The following is an 8,163-nucleotide window of genomic DNA, read 5'->3' as shown; positions in this document are numbered from 1 at the left end:
GGTATCACTTAAACCCGAAAAAGAGAACTATAGAATAACTCTTCCGCCTTATCTGAAAGATTTTCAAATTCTCCAGTGCTATCTGTAGGCCGGGGTGTCACATCCCTACCCCCTTATAGAAACCGACGTCCTCGTCGGTGAATCTCTGGATATCAGCTCTTCTTTGCGCTATCCTTCTTCTCAACAAGACAGAAACCCAAGGCATGATAAGGTAGAGAGGATAGAGTGGATGGTTTTACCCCCAACGATCTAACTCATTTTATTATTAGTTAATTCAAGTTTAACTTAAGGTCTGATTTAAATTAAGCAAGTTTAACAGCTAAACTATGCAATCAACCAAAAGTCCAAATCAAACATTTGCTTAATCACAAGCATACAAACTTATACTTTAGCCGAGTTTAACACACCACTCGACTAACACAACGTGTCGCAGAACGTAGTATCGTATTATTATAAAGGTGTCATCTAGCTTACACCTATGATGGTCAGACGACTTTCTTCAGGCCAAAATCTACGAAAACTATTCTATAGAGAGAAATCAAGGCAAGACGAGTAAGAATCTTTGAATTTCAAGGGGTATAATAGCAAAATAGTTTCAGCAGACAAGGCTGAGAGAGAAGAAGACTTAAAACTTGACCAGTTCTATCTAGGCTTTCGTCCTACAGTCGATACGGCTCTGATACCACTCTGTAACACCCGGTTTATAAAAGGACATAAACCGAGCAATCATATACATGCCAGGATCAAGTCACACGTATATACAACAGAATGAACAGTATATCATAACACATATCACGTAAAAAGATATAATAAAGCGAGTACGAAAGTTATTTATTACATTAATGACAAAAGTGTCTGATACAGCGGAAGCGAAGTACAAATACGGTAAAAACTCTCCGAAGCTGAGCAGGGCGCCACAGGGACGTCGACTGGGAGACCAACGCCTAGAAGTCCTCATAGTCCTGGTAGCGCTGAGCGAACTCCCTCGCGTCGGCAGGAACTGAGCAGCAGTAGCGTATTCAAGAGGAAAAAGAGTAGAGTAGGCAAGAGTGAGTACACAACTTGTACTCAACAAGTATAACACAAACTATGAGGCTCTAGGTTGGCTGACTGACTGCATTAGCTTTTAAGTCTTGGCAAAATTTTATTAAAGCTATTTACTACAAGTTGATGAATTACCATAAACCCTGTTACATAGTAATTAATCAAAATTAATCATGTTACTACTGAGAACCAAACCACAACCACCAAGGTAACCCCGAGAGGCACCCCCTCGTCGGAAGGAGTTAACCCCACTAATCAAAAGGAGGATCTGGGCCGCTCATAACCGTGAGCACGGCTAGTATACCAGTTTTACACTCTGCAGAGGTTGCACATCTTTACCCACAAGTCGTGAGCTACGCTAGTTGTTCATCACACTTCCTTAGGTGAGATGACTAGCAAACTCACTACGAGGCCTTAGCCTGCACCATCGTAATGAGACCCATCTTGATCTCAAAATTTTCTCCTCCAGTGTTAACCTCGAGTCCGATCGGGACCTGGTTAGCAGACAGAGCAGAGTAATCACGGAGTATCTTCTGGGCCATAGCTCTAGGAGCTAACGACGATGCGATGACTGGATCAACTGCCAAGAGTGATCTCCGAGGTGATACGAGACGAGCTCGCGTCCTCTTCAATAGTGACTCTGGATCAGAATGAAAGTTTTGCGGCAAGTCGAAACCGGTCGTACACTACCCTATTTTCATATCAACAAAGACAAGAAAACAAAACCAAGTTAGCCTGTTTAGCAAGCGAATACCAATTTCAATTTTGTTCACAACTTTGTCTATATATTTCACTCTGTGCCATCCCCGGCATTAGTGCCAAAAATACTTGTTGGCGCTTACCAACGTCACCAGCGATGACGCCCGCAGACGCTAATTTGGGGTGGCAGTATTTCATGAACCACGAATAAATCCGCAAGCGCACGGAATACCACTTTAGCATTTTACCCGGGAGTATACCGGGGTGTCATTTATATTTCCGCAGGGAAGGTGACAAGTGAGAGGATATATAGATTAATTGGTGAACTCTATCTAGATTGGATATTCTCATACATAAACAGGGGTAAGATAATAACATGGTAGGAGGTAGTGTGACACACACACAAACTGCTCTCTTGGATAAATAAAAGATAAAAGAAAGATAAAAGGTGCTTTAGGCCGGGAGCAAGGTAAAAGTCAGAGCTCGAGTCAGATGTGCTAGGCTAGCTATATTTACACTTTCTCATTAGTTAGCTTGTCAGAGATTAAACTACAAAACAGGGAGATCGCTATCGAAGTAATAGGAGGAGCCCGTACACCCCGGCAACTTTATGTACCTCCTACCCCCCATACCGAACATGGAGGATTACTAAAAGCCTCGAACAGGGCTGTCACCACCTGCCGGCTACCTCTATAAACCGTTGGTATAGTTGACATCCACCAACTCTTAGCTAATCTAGACACCATGTCTACACTAGTAAGGGACACTTTAGTGTCCCGCGCGGAGCCCCCATCCTCCTGATGGATAGACATCACACTAGAGCAATCATACGAATACTAGAGCAGTTGATAGAGTTCTAAGAACAAAAGACTAACAATCTCCAGCACAGGGCGATCATACAATGCAAGCATTAAATAATAACGCAACCATGACAAGAAGCATATACTCGATAACTCAGAATATACTTCAAGCAGATATCGGTAACCATAGTCTAATTCTATTACAAACGACCGAATATTACAAGAGAGAGCTAGAGATGAACCCATACTAGACTCTCGAGCAACTCCGGCGACTCGATGACTCGTAGACTTCTCCTGAACTCCACTAAGCCTAAAGACTATGCAAGGAATGCAAGAGAGGAGATGAGAGGTGTGTGGTGTGTGTGTGTGTCCTATTCTCCAACCCCCTCTTGTATTTATAGCAGGGAGCCACGGGGTGAAGCCTGCTGAAGCGTCCCCTCATAAGAGAAGACTTAAATGTGATACAAAACACCAGTCCCAGGAGGCTGATGCCACATTTATTACATCAGATGGTTCAAAACCGTACAAACCTTGGAGGACACTCGATACAGATAATGACAATAAGTAACCAAGCTACGACATAACACCAGACCGCAAACCACATGGGGTCTAGCATGGGCTCAGAGTATTGCGACAGTGAAGGCATCTTGAACCGGGCCGATTCCACAGGCAAGGTTGGGTGTAGAACGATAACCCTACTCAGCGTCGTCTGGCACGAAGTCTGGGTCTTCTTCTGTAAAAAGTAAGAGTGGGGTGAGTACGAACGTACTCAGCAAGTCCAACCACACCCACGGAGGGGGTTATATCAGAATAATATGCATAGGTAAACCAAGGATAAGGTTACGGTTTAATTTACAGAAAAACGATACTTTATGCAGGGGTTCATTTACAGAAAACCTTTTTAGAAAAAAAAATCAGTTTTTGTAGTAACACGGAGTTCAAGTTTTAAACTGCTACCGGACTCCCCGTCCGTCGTAGCACACGGCACAACTGCCGGACACAATTCCAAAACAACTCACACCAGCCCATCCCAATGAAACACTAGTTATGTGACCACACCGTAACTCGCCCAATACCATGGGCACGGCTATTCGAATAGTTTTTTAACTCTGCAGAGGTGTGCAACTTTACCTACAAGTAGGATACCACAACTCAAACACCGTCGTGTCGGTGTAGATCCCAACATAGCCATTACCCACCTTAGCTAAGCCTGACTAGCCATCACGGGATTCACCAAGGGGTCATCGACCTAACTCTGAGGTATAACCGGGGTATAAGTCACACTGAGCATATCCCTGCTCCTTGGTCACCCGTTGCTCTCAGCCCTCCTGATGGCTATCACACCAACTAGTCAAGTGGTTTGCACGATAGTGGAGTTAGGTGAGATGACACACCAACTCGGTCCTTAGACACGACAAGATGGATATCTCCCTTCTTTGCCCTGCCACATTGGCACGAGCACACCAAATGGCAAATCCGTAGAAATGCCATCCATCCCGTCTAAACTTTCTTTACAAAAACACCACATTTATCCTATCCCATACGCACACATTTTCTTTATAAAATAAATAGTATTATGAGTAAAGTCCTAAGCGTTCTAAAATCGATTAACGTCCAAGCAAAATCAGACATTAATCTAGGCGGTCAAGGAATGGTTATCACAAATCAAGGGGTGGCTATCCAACCGTGTTTTCATGCAAGCAAAACATATGAAATTTCATAAAGCAGGCCATTGGGATGTGTTTATAAAAACTAGGACAGAAACATGCATCAAAGGATGGGTTTGAACTTGCCGTCTTCGTAGCCTTCGGGGATGTCCTGTCCTTCAGGCTCAGGATCACAGAATGGGTCCTCGTTCTCCTGCTCACAGTACTGCTCGTTGACGGGCTCTCATTCGTTCACTCCGTGGTCTACAGCGCACACAAACAAGTACCCAATCAAGACACAGAACTTAAAGATTTATCGTTGAGCTCGAAATGGAAGCACATAAAATATAGAGTACGGAGTAATATTTTCGAGTGGTTTTCTAATGGCATGGCCGAAACTAAGTTATAAGAGGTGTGGCAAAGTTTTGGGTCGGTCAGAGTTCGTTTGGTGCATGAAATGATAGGTTTAGTAAAGGTTCGGGGATCGGATAAGGGGTCAGGGGCCTAGTTGTAACTATTTCTCGAGAAGGCAGGGGCCTATTTGCAATTTCTAGAAACCTTTGGACTAAACTGGAAGGGTCAAGGGTATACTTAGAATTATGTTTTTATGTGGAAGGGTTTACTTGAAATTAGAACAAAGGGCAGGGTTCTTTTTGTAAGATGGCATAAAGGGGGAAGGGTTTCTTTACTAAAATGGAAGCAGAGGGAGGGTCTAAATGCAAATCGACCATTCCTCCCCTTTCCCCCGTCGCAGAATAGGGGAGGGGCGCCGGCTTGCCGGCGGCGGCCCGATTCGGGCAGCCTGGGCGACGGCGGCGACCGGGGAGAGAGGGGAAAGGGAGACGAAAGGGAGGAGCTCCGATTCCCCTACCTAGCTCGGGCTATGGTGGAGTGAGGCGGCGGTTTCATGTGGGAAGGCGGCGGTGGTTTCACGTGGGCAGGCGGCGGCGCTAGGGGAGCAGGGGAGGGTGCTGGTGGTGGCGGCCGGGATTGTTGAGCGACGGCGACGCCGTGGGGGGCCTTTTATAGCCGGATTAGGTCGGTGGAGAGGCGGGGGTAGGTGGCCGGCGTCGCGAGTTCTGCGGCGGCCATTAATGGCGCCCGGCCGGTCTTTGCGCGTCACGGTGTGGCACGGGCGGCGAGGCCGCGGCAAAGGGCGAGCTCGCTGTGCGGTGGTCGGGGCCCGGCGTGCTTGGTGGCGGCCCACGCGTTGGCGTGATGCGGGTGGCGGTGTGCGGCGTGGACGGCTCGGCGGGCGGGGCGGCGACGCGGCCAGGCGACGCGACGCGTCGTCGGCTCAGCGAGCAGCGGCGGGTGACGCGGCGGTGCACATGGGGAAACTACTGTGCTGCACAGTGGTGTTGGCGCGAGCGGCGAGGGCGGTGTTGCTGCAGCCGTCCGGACGACGAGCGGCACGGCGGTCGGTGCGGCTCGTGGTGCACGTGCGAGCGGGGAAGGCGGTGGCGGTGCGTGTGCGCGGGCTTGGCACGGCTGCGCGCGGGCGGTCAGTGCCGTAGGTGAGCGCGGCTCCGTGCGGCGAGCGCGTGCTTGCGCACGCGTGCGCACGGTCCGGCGCGGCGCGGCGGGACGCTTTGGCCAGGGAAGAAGCCATGGGCGGAGCGCGCGGCGCGTGCGGGTGGCGTCGCGATGTGGTCGTGCGGGGGTAGACCGAGCGGAGGGCCGGGGCGGCGGTCTGGGCGCGCTTAGGGAGGAGAGGGGAGGTGCGCACACCGGGAGCAGCTCGGGGCAGGCACGCGCGTCGGGGAGGAAAGGAAGAAAGGAGAAGGAAGAAAGGAAAAGAAAGAAAAGAGGAAAAGAAAAGGGTGAGGAAAAAAGGAAAAATAGAAAAAGAAATGAAGAAAAAGAAAATGGGGAAAAGGGAAAGAGGGAAAGGAAAAAGGGGGGGCGGTGCGCGCCAGCGGCGACCGCGGCCGCGGTCGGCCACGCGTGGCGTCGCCACGCGAGTGCGGGCCACGGGAGATGGGGCACGCGGCCAGGAGGGGAGGGAGGAAAAAGGAGAGAGGGAAAAAGAGGGGGCGAGATTCGCGGCGGCCGGACGCGACGTGTCGCATTGGATGGGAAAAAGATGGGACGTGAATTGAATTCGGGTGTCGGGTTGTTCAGGAGAAACCCTGGGAAATAGGGTTCGGGGTTTAAGGAGGAGTCGAGCTCAACGACGAAAGGCAGTTTTAGCGCACGATTTGATTTAGTGAATTTTCGGGATGTTACAAACCTACCCCACTTAAAATGAATCTCGTCCTCGAGATTTGGCTGGTTCCTAAACAGGTGGGGAAACTCCTTCTTTAGAGCGTCTTCGCGTTCCCACATAGCTTCTTCTACTCCGTGTCTGCTCCACTGAACTCTGCATATCCGTACTTCGGAGTTTCTGGTCCTCCTGGTGACAGTATCGAGAATCTTGACCGGTACTTCCTGATATCGTAGGTCTGGCTGTAGATCTATCATTTCTACTGGCACATGCTCTGCCTCGGGTACCCTCAAACATCTTCTTATCTGCGAGACGTGGAATACTGGATGTATATTTGACATTTCTTCTGGTAGCTCCAAATGGTACGCTACTGCTCCGACTTTCTTCAGAACTCAGTATGGTCCAATGTACCGAGGGGCCAATTTTCCATGTACCTGAAATCTTCGGGTCCCTCGAATGGGTGATACCTTGAGATACACGAAATCCCCCGGGTTGAAACAAATTTCCCGTCTTTTCTTGTCTGCGTAGCTCTTCTGTCGGGACTGGGCCGCTTTCAATTTCTCTCTAATCTCGGCTACTCTTTCTTCTGCTTCTTTTATGAGTGCGGGCCCGACTAGGGCACGTTCTCCAACTTCCGACCACATCAGAGGGGTCCTGCATTTTCTTCCGTAAAGTGCCTCGAATGGCGACATGCCCAAGCTCGCTTGATACCCGTTGTTGTATGAGAACTCGGCATAGGGTGAACTCTGTTCCCAATCTTTGCCGTAAGTGAGAACACATGCTCTCAACATATCTTCCACAATTTGATTCACCCATTCTGTCTGACCATCTGTCTGTGGGTGATAAGCGGAGCTAAAGTCTAGCTTGGTGCCCATGGCTTTATGCAAACTCTTCCAAAATCTAGAGATGAACTGGGTCCCTCTATCTGAAACAATACGACTGGGCACACCATGCAACTTCACTATATTCTCCACATAGAGCTTGGCTAGCTTCTCTCCGCCATAGTTGGTCCGTACGGGTATGAAGTGAGCCGCTTTAGTGAGTCGGTCCACTATTACCCATATGGAATCGTGTCCTTTCTGTGTTCTGGGCAATCCTACCACAAAATCCATCCCTATTTCATCCCATTTCCAAACCGGGATGGGTAGGGGTTGCAACAATCCTGCCAGCTTCTGGTGTTCAGCTTTGATTCTCTGGCAAGTATCACAACGGGCGACAAATCGTGCAATATCTGCCTTCATCCCATTCCACCAATATTTCTGTCTTAAGTCCATATACATTTTGGTGGATCCTGGGTGAATGGAGTAGGCCGAGTTGTGGGCTTCATCCATGATTATTTGCCTGAAATCTCCTTTCTGGGGCACACAAATTCTATCTTTATACCATAGCGTTCCTCTATTATCCACTCTAAAGTCTGGTGCCTTATTTTCTCCGGTCTGCCTCCGGATTTTCATCAGTCCCTTGTCCGATTTTTGGGCTTTCCTGATTCTTTCTTCTAGAGTGGATTGAACGTTCAGCACTTGGCTGGAGCCTCGAGGGACAATGTGCACATTTAATCGTGCCATTTCCTCTCGTAAATGGTCATTCTTGGGCCCGTAGGATTTCCGACTAGGGGCGTCGGCCACTACGTTTGCCTTTCCCGGGTGGTAATGGATTTCCAAATTATAATCTTTGACTAATTCCAGCCATCTTCTCTATCTCAAGTTCAAGTCTGGCTGGGTGAAGATATACTTCAGACTTTTATGGTCGGTAAAGATTTCGCACTTAT

Source organism: Panicum virgatum, chromosome 3N, assembly GCF_016808335.1.
Source record: "Panicum virgatum strain AP13 chromosome 3N, P.virgatum_v5, whole genome shotgun sequence".
In the NCBI taxonomy this organism is placed as follows: domain Eukaryota; kingdom Viridiplantae; phylum Streptophyta; class Magnoliopsida; order Poales; family Poaceae; genus Panicum; species Panicum virgatum.
This window is presented reverse-complemented; position numbering follows the sequence as displayed.